Here is a 20,707-nt window from a genome sequence, read left to right as displayed (position 1 = left end):
CAAGAATATAACTACTATAATACTGCCCCTATGTGCAAGAATATAACTACTATAATACTGCCCCCTATGTACAGGAATATAACTACTATAATACTGCCCCCTATGTACAAGAATATAACTACTATAATACTGCCCCTATGTACAGGAATATAACTACTATAATACTGCCCCTATGTGCAAGAATATAACTACTATAATACTGCTCCTATGTACAAGAATATAACTACTATAATACTGCCCCCTATGTACAAGAATATAACTTCTATAATACTGCCCCCTATGTACAAGAATATAACTACTATAATACTGCCCCCATGTACAAGAATATAACTACTATAATACTGCCCCCTATGTACAAGAATATAACTTCTATAATACTGCCCCCTATGTACAAGAATATAACTACTATAATACTGCCTCCTATGTACAAGAATATAACTACTATAATACTGCCCCTATGTACAAGAATATAACTACTATAATACTGCCCCCTATGTACAAGAATATAACTTCTATAATACTGCCTCCTATGTACAAGAATATAGCTACTAGAATACTGCCCCTATGTACAAGAATATATCTACTATAATACTGCTCCTATGTACAAGAATGTAACTACTATAATACTGCTCCTATGTACAAGAATGTAACTACTATAATACTGCTCCCTATGTACAGGGATATAACTACTATAATACTGCCCTCTATGTACAAGAATGTAACTACTGTAATACTGCCCCTATGTACAAGAATATAGCTACTGTAATACTGCCCCTATGTACAAGAATATAACTACTATAATACTGCTCCTATGGACAAGAATATAGCTACTATAATACTGCTCCTATGTACAAGAATGTAACTACTATAATACTGCTCATGTGGGCAAGAATGTAACTACTATAATACTGCTCCTATGGGCAAGAATATAACTACTATAATACTGCCCCTATGTATAAGAATATAACTACTATAATACTGCCTCTATGTATAAAAATATAACTACTATAATACTGCCCCTATGTGCAAGAATATAGCTACTATAATACTGCTCCTATGGACAAGAATATAGCTACTATAATACTGCTCCTATGTACAAGAATGTAACTACTATAATACTGCTCCTATGGGCAAGAATGTAACTACTATAATACTGCTCCTATGGGCAAGAATATAACTACTATAATACTGCCTCTATGTATAAGAATATAACTACTATAATACTGCCTCTATGTATAAGAATATAACTACTATAATACTGCTCCTATGGGCAAGAATATAACTACTATAGTACTGCCCCTATGGACAAGAATATATCTACTATAATACTGCTCCTATGTACAAGAATATAACTACTATAATACTGCCCCTATGTACAAGAATATATGTACTATAATACTGCCCCCTTTTGGTTTTATGTATGTCAGGTGGCTGAATAATTGTATGATAACATTCAGGTCAATTTTGGAGTCCACAGACAGAAGACAGTGAATGAAATCCTCGATCCTGAGATCGGCTTTGCTGCTCTAGATGCTATAAATTATGCATCTACCAGCAGATATAAATAACTGCGAAGTGCAGGATGGGTAACAGCAGGCAGACTGGCAGCGAGCACGTGTGGAAATCTAATCACCTACGCTAACAAACTAATATAAGGGAGCGATATAAATGTAGCAGAGCTGTATTTGTCATTTAGTCAATTCATAGAAGCCAACACCTGTAATCATAACAGGGGAGTCTATTAACACAGCATTGCAGCATGTATGGATCATGTATAGCAGCACAGAGCAACTACAAGTCCATATTACATGTTATACACTGACCCTAAATTAAGATCCCTGACCATGCGCTCTGCCCCTAAATTATCGTAATTAAGACTCCTGACCACGCGCTCTGCCCTCGAATTAATTAAGGCTCCTGACCATGCGCTCTACCCTCGAATTAATTAAGACTCCTGACCATGCACTCTACCCTCTAATTAAGACTCCTGACCATGCACTCTGCCCTCTAATTAAGGCTCCTGACCATGCGCTCTGCCCTCGAATTAATTAAGACTCCTGACCATGCACTCTGCCCTCTAATTAAGGCTCCTGACCATGCGCTCTGCCCTCAAATTAATTAAGGCTCCTGACCATGCGCTCTGCCCTCGAATTAAGACTCCTGACCATGCACTCTACCCTCTAATTAAGACTCCTGACCATGCACTCTGCCTCTAATTAAGGCTCCTGACCATGCGCTCTGCCCTCGAATTAATTAAGACTCCTGACCATGCACTCTGCCCTCTAATTAAGGCTCCTGACCATGCGCTCTGCCCTCGAATTAATTAAGACTCCTGACCATGCACTCTGCCCTCTAATTAAGACTCCTGACCATGCACTCTGCCCTCAAATTAATTAAGACTCCTGACCATGCGCTCTGCCCTCGAATTAATTAAGACTCCTGACCATGCACTCTGCCCTCGAATTAATTAAGACTCCTGACCATGCGCTCTGCCCTCTAATTAAGACTCCTGACCATGCACTCTGCCCTCAAATTGATTAAGACTCCTGACCATGCACTCTGCCCCTGAATTAATTAAGACTCCTGGCCATGCACTCTGACTTCAAATTAATTAAGGCTCCTGACCATGCTCTCTGCCACTAATTTAATTAAAACCTCTGACCATGTGTTCTTCCACTAAATGAATTAAGATTCCTGACCATGCACTCTGCCCCTAAATTAAGATCCCTGACCATGCACTCTGCCCCTATATAAATTAAGACTCCTAAACATGCACTCTGTTCCCAAATTAATTAAGACCCCTGATTATGCGCTCTGCCCCTAAATTAATTAAGATGCTAAAACATGTGCTTATGTACCTTAGATCCCCAAATTATTTAGGATCCTATAGAAGAATCTTAAATTCAAACCTTGTACCCCCCCGTAAGTGAAGTAGACCCCACACCAGACCCCTAAAATAATCACAACACAAAACAGTCCCCTAAATTAATTTAAACCTCAGACCAGATCCCATAAATAATCAGACCGCAGACAAGAACCCCAAAATATTGCTTTTTAAACCCTAGTCTAGACCCCAAACCAAACCCTAAATTAAATAAATCAGAACCCAGTATTATTTAGGATGCCAGACGTGAATCCTACATTTAATTCCCCACATCCCATAAGTAAATGAATCAGACTCCACATCACACCCCCTATAATAATCAGACCCCATACCAAAATGCTATATTCAGTCCAAAGAACAGACCACTAAATGAATTCAGGCCCCAAACCAGACCACTGAAAAATCAAACTGATCAAATTATTTAGTGGAAAAAGATTTTTATGTCTGAAAGAAATGACTATTCTGAACAAAAAAGTTCATGAGTTTATGAAAGAAATACATAAGTGCAAATGTAAAAACAGCGGAGGAAGTTGAATTGGTGAGGCATAGTTTGCCTAACACATTGGCAGAGCATTTTGTAAGTGAAGCATTGTTTACTTTCACACATTGGTCAGGAAATTTGAGTTGGTCAGGCATTATTCACACATTGGTCAAGGTCTTTGAGTTGGTCAGACATTGTTTACTTTCACACATTGGTCAGGAACATTGAGTTGGTCAGGCATTATTCACACATTGGTCAGGGCCATTGAGTTGGTCAGGCATTGTTTACTTTCACACATTGGTCAGGGCCATTGAGTAGTTCAGGCATTGTTTACTTTCACACATTGGTCATTGTAAATGAGTTGGTCAGGTATTGTGTACTGTCACACATTGGTCAGGGCCATTAAGTTAATCAGGCATTGTTTACTTTCACACATTGGTCAGGACCATTAGGTTGGTCAGGCATTGTTTACTTCACACATTGGTCAGGGCCATTGAGTAGTTCAGACATTGTTTACTTTCACACATTGGTCAGGGCCAATGAGTTGGTCAGGTATTGTGTACTGTCACACATTGGTCAGGGCCAATAAGTTAATCAGGCATTGTTTACTTTCACACATTGGTCAGGACCATTAGGTTGGTCAGGCATTGTTTACTTTCACACATTGGTCAGGGCCATTGAGTAGTTCAGACATTGTTTACTTTCACACATTGGTCAGGGACAATGAGTTGGTCAGGTATTGTGTACTGTCACACATTGGTCAGGTCCATTGAGTAGTTCAGACATTGTTTACTTTCACACATTGGTCAGGGCCATTGAGTTGGTCAGGTATTGTGTACTGTCACACATTGGTCAGGGCCATTAAATTGATCAGACATTGTTTACTTTCACACATTGGTCAGGACCATTGAGTTGGTCAGGTATTGTGTACTGTCACACATTGGTCAGGGCCATTAAGTTAATCAGGCATTGTTTACTTTCACACATTGGTCAGGACCATTGAGTTGGTCAAGTATTGTTTAATTTCACACCTTGGTTGGGCAGTGTTTACTTACCACATATCACTAATTTAATTAAACTATACTAATCCTCACAGACATTCTCATGTGAAGAGATCAAGACATTTTGGTTTAAACTTGATAACGTGGGAACATAGCTCTAGTTGATTCAAACCCTGAACCAGGGTTGAAACTTAGACTCCAGACCAAATCTTTAAATTATTCAGACCCCAAAATTACTTTAGAAGTCAGATATGACTCAAACTTCAGAGCCCCAAATCAAAGTTTGACCTCCAATCAAACTTCAAACTCCAGACCACCTAATTGAATCACCACCTAACTGATCCATTAATGAGATTGCCGCCGTAGGCAATGGCCTAAATGTCAATGTCCTTTATAGCGGAGGGGACAAAGTGGCTGTGATCTGATAAGAAATTATTTAAAAGGGCGATTTCTGTTTCCATTTTTTTCTTTTGCTCTATATATTCCATTCCTTCCTCGCAGAATGCCAGCGGATCAAGTCAATGCCAGGCGGAGAAGAGAGTCCCTGCAGCTATCGGTAATAAAAGGGTTACCGCCCAGGTGGTGGAGTCACATGTCTCGGCATTCATGGCCAGCGCTGCCATCTGATTAATCTGCACCAACCCCTGAGAACAACCCAGACGCTTCAATGCCAACAAGATGCAGATGGGCCCGCTGGCACTTTGCCCCCTGGCATCTAGTATGACAGCCAAGGATGATGCATGTTAGTATGAGAATAGCAGATTTTCATGAAGACAGAGACTTACACAGCAGAAACGGAGGGGGAAGGAAATCTTTACTATGTCAAGGGGTTGGGTAACAGTTGGTTAGAATATGGCGATGATGACGTCAGCGGCAGATCTCATCCTGGATCCTATTATTAAACTCTTTAAGTATCACATTGTATGGATCTCACCTACGTAGCAGATGGCTCATGGACACTGACAACTGATGAGACATCTGCTGGTCCTCGGACCTCCTGTGCAACTCCAGCTCATGTAAGGCCCCATTTTTCTACAATCGCAGAGCAAGAATCCATGAACGAGCCAAGTGACGACCACGCATCCTCTAATCCTTGTATGTTCTGCCGGCGGCGATCCTCCTCCAGCTTTGTTATATGTAGATCATGTCAAGCTATTGCCAACCAATAATCTGTGCCCCTACCGCAGTGGGATGGAGCGGCTACATTGCCTGTGACAGGCTGCGAGCTGCTGCACAGAGCACGGTCTCTTGCCTCTCCTGTAGATTATTTAAAGAGAACCTGTCTCCAAAAATAACGCTATTAACCTGAAGATATGCGGTTAATCTGCAGGTTAATAGTGTGGCGCCCCTGAGGCTCAGTCTCCACAGAGGTGCTGCACCTTCTCCTAAGGTGTAGTGCCCCACCAACTAGGTAGGTTGGGAACTCCTTTCCACACTCCAACACTCACATCCCACACAACAGGGTAGTTCTGCACAACATCATTGAGGTCTCTCTCTCCTCCTAGACATTAGGAGTGCCTTGGTGGTTCCCTGCATGGAACACTGGATGTGCTGGGAGGTGGGTGGAGTTGAGATCCATATAAAAGGTTGGGAAGGTTTAGAATTACAGTTCAGTCTGGACAGTCAGTCAGGAGAGTCTGAGGACGCGTCCGAGGAGAAGGAGTGCTGCCTCAGTGATCTGAGCCAGCTGGCACGGGAAAGGAACAGAAGGAGAAAGACGTAGAACTGCAACCTAAGCTTCCATAAGAGAGAGAAGGAACAGCGCGGAACGAAGGAGTAGGAGAACAGAGAGGCGTTGTGGGTTGGAAGAGGAACCCTGCCTATAGGTACTCAGCGCAAGGCCGGGGCCCGGTCCCCGAGGTTGTATGGACACTTATGGTTCTGCAGCAGACACCGGTGGAGTAGTGAGCTGTAAATGCACTACTCCCAACTAAGACTTGGGGCACAACAGCAACTGAATAGAGAGCCAGGACTCCGGAGAAGGGAGTTCCCGAGAGAGGCTACAGCTGTCTGCCATACGAGTAGAGTTGTTAGGAACATCTGACAGGAGGAACTCCAGAGTACCACGGTACTGGAGCTCTTCACACCTTAAGGTGCAATAGAGGAGTCGTTCAGGAAAGGTACATGTTGGCGGAGTGTTGGAGAGGAGAATACTGACTTGCCCGGGAGGCTGATTGAGTCTCTGCCTCGGAGGACACGGCACGGAGGCAGGCACCAGTATGTACCACGGACTGTGAGTAAAGCTTTGGAACTGCAAACCCTGGTGTCTTCCATTCATTTGTGCGCTAACACCGTCAGCACTGCTACATCTGGGTACCAGAATTCCTCACACCGCCTGTGCCTATCCTCATCTATTGCCATTACACTGCCCTGGGGTTACATCTTCACCTGTGGAGGGCTACACCATCTTTGCTGCAACACACCATCAGCCCCAGAGGATCTGCATGCAGCACTGGCTTAACATCTTGCTTGCCAAGCACCACAGGTGGCGTCACGAACTATCACATAAACTATATCACAAACCACCATTGATTTGGGCGGCCAGGGCCACGGACCGGGTCACCGCTGCCGTGACACATCCCACTGACACCGGCCCGGTACCGAGTACCTCACAGCCCTGGGAGGGCGACCCAACAGCGTTACTAACCTCCCTGCGCCTGCACATAGCTGAATGCAGCCGGGAGAAAATTAAGTTTATTCTCCCCGCCAGCATTTGGTTTCAGTCATGGAGGAAGCACCGGCGTTGGTTCAGTCACACCGCTGATTATACAGAGCAGCAACTGTAACTACACCCCCGGCGCTGACTGACAGCCGGCCCTAATTCTGTATGAGTTAAGTCAGTATGAGCCCCCACATTGCCTCCTATATACAGTATGACAGTATGATCCACCACATAGCCTCCTATGTACAGTACGAGCCCTCACATTGCTCCCTATATACAGTATGATCCACCACATAGACTCCTATATACAGTATGAGCCCCCACATAGCCTCCTATATACAGTATGAACCCCCACATAGCCTCCTATATACAGTATGAGCCCCCACATTGCCTCTTATATACAGTATGATCCCCCACATAGCCTCCTATATACAGTATGAGCCCCCACATAGCCTCCTATATACAGTATGATCCACCACGTAGACTCCTATATACAGTATGAGCCCCCACATAGCCTCCTATATACAGTATGAGCCCCCACATAGCCTCCTATATACAGTATGATCCACCACATAGCCTCCTATATACAGTATGATCCACCACGTAGACTCCTATATACAGTATGAGCCCCCACATTGCCTCTTATATACAGTATGATCCCGCACATAGCCTCCTATATACAGTATGAGCCCCCACATAGCCTCCTATATACAGTATGAGCCCCCACATAGCCTCCTATATACAGTATGATCCACCACGTAGCCTCCTATATACAGTATGAGCCCCCACATAGACTCCTATATACAGTATGATCCACCACATAGCCTCCTATATACAGTATGATCCACCACGTAGACTCCTATATACAGTATGATCCACCACGTAGACTCCTATATACAGTATGAGCCCCCACATAGCCTCCTGTATACAGTATGAACCCCCACATAGCCTCCTATATACAGTATGATCCACCACGTAGACTCCTATATACAGTATGATCCACCACGTAGACTCCTATATACAGTATGAGCCCCCATGTAGCCTCCTATATACAGTATGAGCCCCCACGTAGCCTCCTATATACAGTATGAACCCCCACATAGCCTCCTATATACAGTATGATCCACCACATAGACTCCTATATACAGTATGCGCCCCACATTGCTTCCTATATACAGTATGATCCCCCACACTGCCTCCTATGTGCACTATGAGCCCCATACAGCTTCCTAGATACAGTATGAGCCCCCACATAGCTCCCTATATACAGTATGACCCCCACAAAGCTGCCTACATACATTATGAGCCCCCATGTAGCCTCCTATATAAAGTATGAGCCTCATATAGCTTCCTATATACAGTTTGAGCCCCCACATACCTTCCTATATACAGTATGAACCCCCACATAGCCTCTTCTATACAGTATGAGCCCTCACATTGCCCCTATATACAGTACGATCCCTCACATAGCCTTTTATATACAGTATGAGCCCCTACATAAGTCCTTATATACAGTATGAATTGCCCATAGCAACCTAAGTACAGTATGAGCCCTCACATAATATAGGCACACATCTCATGAACATTTATATAAAAGGCCAACGAACAGGCAAAATAAACATGTGGTGCAGAGAACACACAGGCTGTATCATGGGTAGAGTATTAATGATCGTTCTGTCCCCATACAGTTTTGTCTGCCAGTGTCTACAAATATCTAAAGGGCTGTCACATTGCAGAAGGATCATCTTTATTCTCATTTGCACAAGGAAAGACTAGAAGCAATGGGATGAAACTGAATGGGAGGAGACACAGATTAGATATTATTTTAGATATTAGAAAAAACTTTTTGACAGAGTGATCAATGAGTGGAACAGGCTGCCACGAGAAGTGGTGAGTTCTCCTTCAATGGAAGTCTTCAAACAGAGGCTGGACAGACGGCTAACTGGGATGATTTAGCGAATCCTGCTTTGAGCAGGGGGTTGGACCAGATGGCCCAGGAGGTCCCTTCCAACTCTACGATTCTATGATTCTATGAAGATCACACACAGGTGCAGATCAACTTGTACATAGTAAGGGCAGAAATTGGCAGTTTAGGCCAATAGAGACCTCTCCAGTGTCCTTACATGGAAGCTTCTTTTCAGAACACTCATGTTTGCTTCTTGGTAATCTAAATATGGCAGCAATTATTACAGTTATTGCTTATGTTTAGAGGTCCGATGGGAAATTTGTGAGTTCTGCAACAATCCTCGGAGATACAATGTTACTAGATGCAGAACAACCGTAACTATGTATTCACTAGACGCTCGTGAAATTGTCCGTAACCCTAGAGGCAACATGGAGGCAAAAGTGTGTGGTTACCATATGGCGATCTTGACGCATCATTGTGCATCTTCTCAATATATAACTATGGGCATTTATATGGCTGGGCCCCCATTTGCTGCCTTAGCATCTTTCACTTTTCTTTGAAGGCTTTCCTCAAAATTTTTAGGACATGTCTGTATGGATTTTGGTTCATTGGGAACTGGTGGCATTCCAGCTGACCAATTGATCACATTTCCATGTAGATCCGTCACACCTTTCCCACACCAAACATGGCGAGTGGGTCCTCAAGGGCACTGTCATAACGAAATGGGTAGAGACCTTCTCGAAAGTATCATCCAGTTCCAATGATTCGATACACCTCGGCCGTCTGCTATATTTACAGACTTTTCCTCAATGGAGGCAGCTGAAATGTCCAGATTTGGAAGGGGGAGTCCACTTTTGTCCATGCATATTATTCTATTGGTTCTTTTATATCCTCTTTTAAGTGATTTTTTTCCACCTTTTTAGCAATTAATTTCTCTCTATACCTCTGTAGATACTTTTTTTGTGATACAGAGCTCCAAATCCACTGCATAGAATTATAATTTAATGATTGCATTTTAGCTGCTCACAGTCACCACTAGAGGGAGCTCAGTGCAGACTAATTATACATTGAACTCAATAACAAAAAACTGTATACGCTGGGCTCCCCCTAGTGGTGGCTGCTGGAAAGCAGAATTATGATTGCATATCAGCTGCTCACAGTCACCACTAGAGGGAGCTCAGTGCAGTCTGATTATACATTGAACTCAAAAACAATACTGTATATGCTGGGCTTCCCCTAGTGGTGGCTGCTAGAAATCAGAATTATGTTTGCATATCTGCTGCTCACAGTCACCACTAGAGGGAGCTCAGTGCAGACGAATTATACATTGAGCTCAATAACAAAACTGTATACGCTGGGCTCCCCCTAGTGGTGGCTGCTGGAAAGCAGAATTATGATTGCATATCAGCTACTCACAGTCACCACTAGAGGGAGCTCAGTACAGACTGATTATACATTGAACTCAATAACAAAACTGTATACACTGGGCTCCCCCTAGTGGTGGATGCTGGAAAGCAGAATTATGATTGCCTATCAGTTGCTCACATTCACCACCAGAGGCAGCTCAGTGCAGACTGATTATACATTGAACTCAATAACAAAACTGTATATGCTGGGCTCTCCCTAGTGGTGGCTGCTGGAATGCATAATTATGATTGTATATCAGTTGCTCACAGTCACCACTAGGGGGAGCTCAGTGCAGAATATACTGAACTCAATAAAAAAACTGTATACGCTGGGTTCCCCCTAGTGGTGGATGCTGGAAAGCAGAATTATGATTGCATATCAGTTGCTCACATTCACAACTAGAGGGAGCTCAGTGCAGACTGATTATACATTGAGCTCAATAACAAAACTGTATACGCTGGGCTCCCCCTAGTGGTGGCTGCTGGAAAGCAGATTTATTTTTTTACTTCTAAGCCTTCATTTGAAAAATGAAGCAATATGTGAACCTATTTCATCTTATTTATATCCTTTTGTGACACGGTAGCCACCATTTTTATGACAGTACTAACCATTGGTTAAAATTAATCGATTAGGATGGCCTGTTAACCGAAATCTAAATTTGCTCTTTAAAAAAAAAAAAATTAGACCTTTAAAACAGTGTTTAAAAATAAATGTAATACTTTTTTACTTTTAGAAACAGCGCCCCCCCCTTATTTATTGGCCGAGTCTAATACTACACCTCGGTTCCGTTTATTTTTCAGTTACGGGCCCTTTAAAAGCGGAACTATCCCTTATTATGTGACTTTCCATCCATGTCTCACCCTTCTCCAACCCCCCAGATTTAATCCCCCGAGTGTATAAGCCATAAATACCGATCTTATTAATATTTTCTTATTACTTTGTTGGACTTAAGGAGTCGCAATCAAATGTGACAAAACCTAAACGGTCTAGAGGGGAATCTTCGCCAAACTCGGGGATAATTGCGGTGTCAGATCTGACATCTCTGTTCATTTTCCCGTCCGTCTGCTAAGGAGAATCCAAGGATATCTCAATAGTTTTATGGCTGTTTTAATTTTTTTATGGCTCCTTAAGGTGTAGAGACCCGGCTTGTAACGGCGGCATTTGAGATAAAGCACCTCAGACTCTACCGCTAAAAAACCAGAACAGATGGAACTAACTCACTGCGGCTCTTATGGGATTTGTATATTAGGGGAGCGGAAAAGCCAAATATGGCGTCCATTTTTTTTCCCTTTTTCTTCTCTATTTCCCAGGTGTTAAATTGAAGCTTACATAACCATCGCAACATCGAATTGTTAACCAAGGTTTTGCCGGAGTTACCGTTCATTAGTCATCATGCCCATAAATATTCCTGATATTCCCGCTCAGCCTGAAAATAGCATTAGAAAAGTGGATTTTTGCAGGATTTAAAGAGGTTTTTTTCTCCATGTCTAAAAATTATCCCCTTTCCAAAGCATAAGGGATAATTTATTGATCGCTGGTGGTTCTACCTCTAGGAACCCCAGAGTTCCCTAGATCGAGGCTCGTCTTAATGGAGCATTGCTCATGCATCGCCAAAATCCACTTCATCCCTAAGAATGCTGGGAGTATCAGCATTTGTATCCATAGTAATCAGTAAGTTATCACCTACCTTAGCGATAAGGGGTATGGAAAAGCCCCTTTAAATGGAGTTTGACAGATGGTTTACTTACTGACCCATCTACAGCGCCGCGTAGGGGACTAGAAGACATTTTAAAACATCAGTGTGGCCGCAGATTGATTTATCAACACAGAGAAAATCAAGTTTGCTCCTTTGTGTAAACCCCTCCTAATACCATCCTGTTGGCCCGAAAAGGAAGAAAATGAGCTATTATGTAAGGTAGATATTTTTTGTGTTACCTGAATGTTAAAGTTTTTGGCAATGTTTTTTTTCCCATATCACAATCCGTATTAAAAATAAAATTTAGTAATCTTGCAATTCTCACATTGGCCACTGGGGCTTTTTTAAGCTCTAACTTCCTGTGGTTTCAGGAAGTGCACACGTACATTAACCACAATGAACAGACTTCAATTCTGGGGTCTGTATATATTTAATGGTATGATCTTGGGTCCCTATTTATATCGGAGTCTGGTTTGGGTTCTATATTAATTGGGGGGCCTGGTTGTGGACCTATATTTATTTTTAGGGTCTGTTCTGGGGTCTATATTTATATAGTAGTCTGTTTTTAGTTCTGTATTTATTTAGAGGACTGGTCTGGGTTTTGTATCTATTTAGGGGTCCGATCAGGGTTCTATATTTAATTAGGGATTTCATCTAGCTCTCTAGGGGGTCTTGTCTGGGATCTGTATATATTTAGGTATATGGCCCGGATAGTATTTATGTAAGGATATAGTCTGGGTATATCTATCTAGGGTTCTGTTCGAGGTCTATATATATGTAAGGGTCTGATCTAGGGTCTATTTAGGGCTGTGGTCTGTATTCATTTAGTTGTCTGGTCTGGGATTTGTATTTATTTAGTGAAGGAGACTGGTCTGGGGTCTGTATTTAGGGTTCTGGTCTGGGGTCTGTATTTATGTAAGGGTCTGATCTGGGCTCTATTTAATTAGGGTTCTGGCCTGGGGCTTGTATTAATTTAGGTGCCTGGTCTGCAGTGTGATGATGTTATATATAAATACTGACATCATGTTTAAATGAGACTTTTGTGTTAAATGTATGTTTTAAACATTACTTGTCAATTTTTTTTTCCTCTCACAGTCTTTATTAAAATGTAGTAGTCTTACATATCTCACACCGGCCACTGGAGCTTCTTAAAACTCTAACTTCCTGTTGTTTCAAGAAATTCACATGTACATTAGCAGCAATGACCAAACTCAGACTCTATCTTTGGTATTAAAGTATCTAATGAGCGTGTGCAAAGGTCATTAGAAAGGGAAGAGGTGAGCTGTAGCTTCACCTGTTGTGATTGGTGTTTCCTTATTGCCTATGTTCACAGGAGTCAATTGTCATTGCAATTATACCTTTAATGCTAAAGAAACTGCTGAAAACACTTACTAAAAGGACAGGAAATATTAGTCTAAAAAAAGCCTCAGTGGCCACTGTGAAAATTGCAACATTTCTAATTTTTCCATTACTGAAATACATGACAGTTGGTCCTCACATAGTTCTATGGAAAGCTGTAGCTGTCATTTCAGGAGAACTTGCAACAGGATGTCTGTGTCTGCCTCTAGCTCCTCCTAGAGTGTCTGTGTCTGCCTCTAGCTCCTCCTAGAATGTCTGTGTCTGCCTCTAGCTCCTCCTAGAATGTCTGTGTCTGCCTCTAGCTCCTCCTAGAATGTCTGTGTCTGCCTCTAGCTCCTCCCTAGAATATCTGTGTCTGCCTCTAGCTCCTCCCTAGAATGTCTGTGTCTGCCTCCAGCTCCTCCCTAGAATGTCTGTGTCTGCCTCTAGCTCCTCCCTAGAGTGTCTGTGTCTGCCTCTAGCTCCTCCTAGAATGTCTGTGTCTGCCTCTAGCTCCTCCTAGAATGTCGGTGTCTGCCTCCAGCTCCTCCCTAGAATATCTGTGTCTGCCTCCAGCTCCTCCCTAGAATATCTGTGTCTGTCTCTAGCTCCTCCCTAGAATGACTGTATCTGCCTCTAGCTCCTCCCTAGAATGACTGTATCTGCCTCTAGCTCCTCCCTAGAATGACTGTATCTGCCTCTAGCTCCTCCCTAGAATGTCTGTGTCTGCCTCTAGCTCCTCCCTAGAATGTCTGTCTGCCTCTAGCTCCTCCCTAGAATGTCTGTGTCTGCCTCTAGCTCCTCCCTAGAATGTCTGTCTGCCTCTAGCTCCTCCCTAGAATGTCTGTCTGCCTCTAGCTCCTCCCTAGAATGTCTGTGTCTGCCTATAGCTCCTTCCTAGAATGTCTGTCTGCCTCTAGCTCCTCCCTAGAATATCTGTGTCTTCCTCTAGCTCCTCCCTAGAATGTCTGTGTCTGCCTCTAGCTCCTCCCTAGAATATCTATGTCCACCTGTATCTCCTCCCTAAAATGTCTGTGCCCGCCACTAGCTCCTCCCTAGGATATCTGTGCCCGCCTCTAGCTCCTCCCTATAATATCTGTGTCCGCCACAAGCTTCTCTTCACTGAATAGAGGTTTTACCCTAAACTGAAAGTGGAAGTTCAATCCAGAAGGAGAAAGAAGCGTATTTCTTTGATAAGATATATTACAAAGTTGCTTATTTTAATACGTTCTCTTGATTTCTGAAATAAAAATTTAAAACAAGGGTGACCCTTTAAAATCTTTAAATCTCCTTCCCGATGCTGTAGATGGTTTAGTTGACAAACAGACTTCCTTTAAACCTACACCCATGTAATATATACCCAAATCTCTACCATTAGTCAGGTAGCATGTAGATATTGATGCATTGAGTGATTGGAAGCCACATAAGTTTCCATAGAAACACACTAACGTATCACTCTCAGTAGTGCAGCCTCAGGCTTCAGGCCTATAACTTAAAGTCCTCATATCTGAGCGTAGAAGAAAGATATTAAAAAACGGTTTTCACATTTTTAATGTATGGAGAAGGCTGCTTTTTTTTCGTCAGCTTCCATCTCAAGCCTTACATGTCAGCATAATTTTGCTCTCTCCTCATCTGGCTCCTCAGTTCGGGAGGTGACGGCAGGACACAACACAACGGCCGGCCACGCCACTATGTTGCTGATAAGGCATCAGGCAATCAGTACAGTGTCTGTAGATGATTACCGAGATGCGGTCACATCCCAGGGACACGGCCATGGTAACTATGGCAACCCCCGTGGTTGAAGATGTTCATTAACGACAAGCTGTTGACAGTGATAATGGGCGAGCGAGCAAACGATTCAGAGAAAAACAGAGAGCCGGCGAGGGCTCAAGAACATGGAGAGCAATGCTAAATCCTCACACCGGGGTGCGACGAGTAATAATATGCAGTAATACAATATACAGCGGGCTAAATACGTATTGAACACGTCACCAAATCTTGAAGTAAATCTATTTCTAAAGGTGTTATTGACATGAAATTCTCACCGGATGTCGATAACAACCCATGCAAGCCACACAGGCAAAGAAATCAGAACCATAGATATCCATAAGTGGTGTGTAATAGTGAGAAATGACACAGGGATAAAGTTTTGAACTTTGGTGAAATATATTTATTCAGGGGTTTGAGTAACTCTAACTTTTTGTTGTTTCAGGAAACAATACATGTACATTAACCACAATGAATAAACTTTAAGTCTGAGGTATGTATATATTTAAGGGTCTGATCTGGGGTTTATATGTTGAGATCTTGTCTGGTTTCTGTGTTTAATTGGGGGATCTGGTCAGCGGTCTGCAGTTATATAGGAGGTCTGGTCAAGGCTCCAAATTTCTTTAACTTCCTGTTTCAGGAAACAACGCATGTACATTAGCAGCAATGAACAGACTCTGACCCTATCTCTTGGACTGAAACCTCTAATGAGCGTGCACAAAGGTCATTTTGATGCGAGGCTGTGACATCACCTATTGTGAATGGTGGATCCTGTATTATTAGCTGTGTACTGTAGAGAAGTGTTCCTGTCATTGTAATCCTGCCTCTGATCATAAGGAGACTGCTGAAAACTCTTTTGGTAAGTATGAGTCCCAAATTGTAAGATTACCAATGTTGTTTTATAATAAAGATCGTGATATATAGTTATTAAAAAAATACTTATATGTCATGTAAAAACCTGATTTACACAATAGGTAATTTTTTGACAAGACATTCCCTTTAAGTTGGGGGTGTGTCCTATATAAATAGGCGGGGACATATAGTAAATGTGTTGCCATGTGTTGGCTATAAATCCACTTGCTCACTAACACACGTCAGGTATTTTTTTGATCTTGGACTGTCGATAAAGGGAATGTGAGAATCCGCGTTTCCCGCATCTATCGGCCGCTGACACTTTAATTCAGCTAACGTAACTATGCAAATCTGACGGCGGTGATATCTGTATTATCCTGATTAATATCAGCAACCTGTGCGCCATCACAGACACCTCTCATTACGGTAATATATGGAAGTGACACTCCGCACCATTAGGCTCAGGCTCTGTCCTCGGGCTAAATTGTAACATAAAAGTAACCGCCAAAGACAGACGCGCGTCGGAGATGAGGATCCTATTGTCGTTCCCCTGATATTTCACATTTCCTTTTTATATTGTAGCTCAGCCGTTATCAAAGCAGCGAGAGAAACTCTATAGGTGATGACGTCATTGAGCCTGTAATGTATGGAAACAATGGAGACCGTGAGGGAGCCGAGCCAGAAAAGGGAAACGTAGTGTGGTCTGGGGTCAGAATTTGTTTAGTGGTCTAGTCTGGGGTCTTTTTATATTTAGGAGTCTGGTGTTAGTATTTATTTAGGTGGTTGGAAAGGGTCTGAATTTATTTAAGTATCTGCTCTGGGGTTAGTATTTACTTGGGGACTCTGAGGTCAGTATTTAGTTAGGGGCTCTGGGATGAGTATTTATTTAGGGGTCTGGTCTGGGGTCAGTATTTATTGAGGGATCTGAGCTGTAGTCAGTAAATAATTAGGGGATTTGATCTGCGGTCAGTATTTAACGGCTCTGGGGTCAGTATTTATTTAGGGGTCTTGTCTGGGGTCAGTATTTATTTAGAGGCTCTGTGGTCAGTATTTAATATAGGTCTGGTCGGAGGTTTTTATTTATTTAGAGGTTTTGATCTGTGGTCAGTATTTATTTATGGGGCCTGTGGTCAGTTTTATTTAGGCATCTGCTCTAAGGTCAGTATTTATTTAGGGTCTGCTCTGGGGTCAGTGTTTATTTAGGGTCTGCTCTGGGGTCAGTATTTATTTAGGGTCTGCTCTGGGGTCAGTATTTATTTAGGGTCTGCTCTGGGGTCAGTGTTTATTTAGGGTCTGCTCTGGGGTCATTATTTATTTAGGGTCTGCTCTGGGGTCAGTGTTTATTTAGGGTCTGCTCTGGGGTCAGTATTTATTTAGGGTCTGCTCTGGGGTCAGTATTTATTTAGGGTCTGCTCTGGGTCAGTATTTATTTAAGGTCTTCTCTAAGGTCAGTATTTAGTTAGGCGTCTGCTCTAAGGTCAGTATTTACATAGGGTCTGCTCTGGGGTCATTATTTATTTAGGGTCTGCTCTGGGGTCAGTATTTATTTGGAGCATCTGGGTTCATTATTTATTTAGGGGTCTTGTCTGGGGTCAGTATTTATTTAGAGGCTCTGCGGTCAGTATTTATTTATAAGTCTGGACTTAGGTTTGTATTTATTGAGGGGTTTTGATCTGCGGTCAGTATTTTCTTAGGGGTCTGGGTTCATTATTTATTTAGGGGTCTAGTCTGGGGACTGCATTTATTTAGTTTTTTGTTTCTGGTGGCTGGTATAGTGTAATGATTAAGTGCACAGCCTACAACATGGGAGACTGGGGTTCAAATCCTCGTTCTGCCCTGTGGAAAATAAGTTATTTATTTAGTTTTTGTCTGTGGCCAGTATTTATTTAATGGAACTAGGGTTAGTATTTATTTAAGGCTATGGCTCTGGTCTGAGGTCAATATTTAGTTGGGGGCTCTGGGGTCAGTTTTTATTTAGGGGTCTGGTCTGGGGTCTGTATTTGTTTAGGGCATCTAATCTGAAGTCAGTATTTATTTAGGGTGTCTGGGGTCAATATTTAATTAGGAGTCTGGAATGGGGTCAGTATTTATTTTGGAGTCTTGGTTCTGTCTTTATTCGGGGTCTATGTTTATTTAGGGGCCTGGTCTGGCGTCTGTGTTTATTTAGGAGTCTGGTCTGGGGTCTGTATTTATTTAGGGGTCTGGAATGGGGTTATTATTTATTTAGGGGTCTCATCTGAGGTATGTATTTATTTAGGGGTCTGGTCTTGGGTCTGTGTTTATTTATGGGCCTGGTCTGGGGTCTGTGTTTATTTAGAGGTTTGGTCTGGGGTCAGTATTTCTTTAGGGATCTAGTCTGAGATCAGAATTTATATAGAGGTTCTGGGGTCAGTATTTAATTAGGGGTCTGGTCTGGGTTCAGTATTTATTTATAGGGTCCGGGGTCAGTATTTAATTAAGGGTCTGGTATAGGGTCAGTTTTTATTTAAGGGTCTGGTCGGTGGGGTCCGTATTTTTTAGGCAGTCTGGGGTCAGCATTAGGGTTCTGGTCTGAGGTCAGCATTTATTTAGGGGTCTGGGGTCTGTGTTTATTTAGGATTCTGGTCTGGGGTCTGTATTTATTTAGGGGATCTGGGGGTCAGTATTTATTTAGGGGGTCTCGTCTATTTATCCAGGGCTTTTTGTTGCTTGGGGTCAGTATTGGGGTCAGGTTTTGGTTCAGAATTTATTTCATGTGCCTTGCAAACACCCGGGGATCAAACCATGAATAAAGGGTGGTCTCATTTGAATTTTTCACTAAGGACTGTCTGTTGCGCGGCTTGCACACACATCCGGAGGGTTTGTCATCAGATGATCCTTTTCTGTTGCAGCGAATCTCAATGTCATCTCTAAGGATTTCTACGCTCTGATCCGGGGCGCCGGCGTTGTGTCAGTTTGTGTGCAAAGAGAGGCTGCAACGATGGCTTAGGGATATTTTAGGCAAGAAAACGACACCTTTTACTATTACAAATAGCAGATATTCTGTGTTTCTCCAGGAATCTTGTAAGGAAGCCAACAGATGACAAAGAAAAAAAACTCAAGTCTTTATCTGACACGTATGATATAAGTTAAAGGAAAAAACAACTGGATTTTACTCATTCTGGACTATCCCTTCAAAGTGGTTTTTCATGACCACAACCCCTGTCTATATGCCTATTCCTCAGATTGGGACTCTGGCTAACCTGTGCCTGGTGCGAATGCCTCCATGTAATACTACCTTTCCCCTGTAGTGGCCGCTACAGAGAAAATGTCTAGCCAGACCTCCAGCCATAGAGAAGCCAAACCAGCGGCGATCAGCAGGTGCTCAGTTAGATAAGTAGGCGCAGGAGTCTTCGATCAGCGCTGCCTCTTCTGACCCTAATATACCCCATTGATTCATGTGACTGTTCATATTTGTCATAATATCTAAGCCTGATCATACAGTCATTATTAGCAGGCCTGCATGGGAGCTGTATACATCAAATGGTAGCATATTTTTAATCAGGACTTATTGTACAGGTGTGTTTTTTTTTTCTTTCTGATTTTCGATGCATTCTACAATAACCAAAGTGGTTGCAAAAGTATGTACACCCTCTATGTCTATGGTTGTTGGCAACTAAGGATTGTGGGTCTTACAATTGTTAAAGGAAGTCATACGTTAGATAGACCCTTTTAAGAAGATGTATAGCTCCCTCTTAAACAGGCTGTCTCATAAAGATACCTTTTTAAAGGGCCTGCCTCAGAAGGATGTCTTCTTTCAATCAAGCTGATGGGGTGATCGCATTTAAAGGGAATGTCTCATAAAAATACCCACTTAAATGGGGTTGACTCATAACGATACACCATTAAAGGGGTTGTCTCATTCATTCACCTTCTTAAATGGGTTGTTGCATAAAGATACCGTCACATCAAGATGTTGGGGTGATCACATTTAAAGGGAGGCACCTGATCCCTTTTTAAGGGGACACACTCTTAAAGGGGTTATCTCATAACTGTTCCCTCTTAATCAGGTTGCCTCATGATACATCCTTCCATTGAGCTGAAGGGGTAATCGATATAGGAAGGCAATGACAAAGGTTGTCTCCTTTACCTCCAGGAAGTGAGGCGATGGGTACTGGTTCCGCTACTGTGGGAAGATGTGTTTAGCCCATATTTCCATTGCACGACGGTCACATCATGTCCTCAGGAGCAGCGCTCCATTCTGGGGTCATTTTTGGCCAGGGAAATCACTTTCATGTGGCCTAATAGAGTGCATGGGCCAGTGCTGTCTCCATGAGATAATCCCCTTTAAGAAACACTATAAAGATCTTATGGATTAAAAGAAGTTAGCAGCACTGCCCCCTAGTGGCTACATTATTCCGAGAAAAAATAAATAAATACAAAAGTACATGCGATTCCCATGGTTCTATTCCAGCTACGCACATTATATCGTTCTGTGCTTTTGCCAAATTACCCTTCCCTAAATATGACTCATAAAATATCGGCCCCCATTCCCGGGCGCTGACGGGTCATATATTCGTGTTTCCCCACAAGGTGATGGCTATCTGGGAAGAATATGGTTCAGAAGCCGACATAATGCAGTTTCCCCAGTCTATCGCCATCAATCATGACACTCCTCTATTAGCCGCACCGGAGCACAAGGCTCGGCGCCCGTCCCGCAGCCTCTTCACACTCCGCCACACGCGCTTCTTAACA

General features: G+C 42.6%; 1 protein-coding gene and 1 long non-coding RNA gene across 4 annotated transcripts in view; one reads left to right on the top strand and one right to left on the bottom strand.

Moving 5' to 3' along the window:
* The window catches only part of TMEM178B (transmembrane protein 178B), a 244,690-nt gene that overhangs the window by 55,114 nt on the left and 168,869 nt on the right, over positions 1 to 20,707 (bottom strand). The window lies entirely within an intron of this gene.
* The window catches only part of LOC141083372 (uncharacterized), a 137,822-nt gene that overhangs the window by 101,576 nt on the left and 15,539 nt on the right, over positions 1 to 20,707 (top strand). For both annotated transcript variants that reach the window (XR_012230699.1, XR_012230698.1), the window contains exons 5-6: positions 15,588 to 15,635; positions 15,783 to 16,001. This is a non-coding gene — a long non-coding RNA (uncharacterized lncRNA). The remainder of the gene's footprint in view (positions 1 to 15,587; positions 15,636 to 15,782; positions 16,002 to 20,707) is intronic.

Source organism: Dendrobates tinctorius, unplaced genomic scaffold (genome assembly GCF_039654945.1).
Source record: "Dendrobates tinctorius isolate UK_male_01 unplaced genomic scaffold, ASM3965494v1 ptg000020l, whole genome shotgun sequence".
Taxonomy (NCBI): domain Eukaryota; kingdom Metazoa; phylum Chordata; class Amphibia; order Anura; family Dendrobatidae; genus Dendrobates; species Dendrobates tinctorius.
Note: the sequence above shows the minus strand (reverse complement) of the source record. Positions and strands in the feature narration are given on the sequence as shown.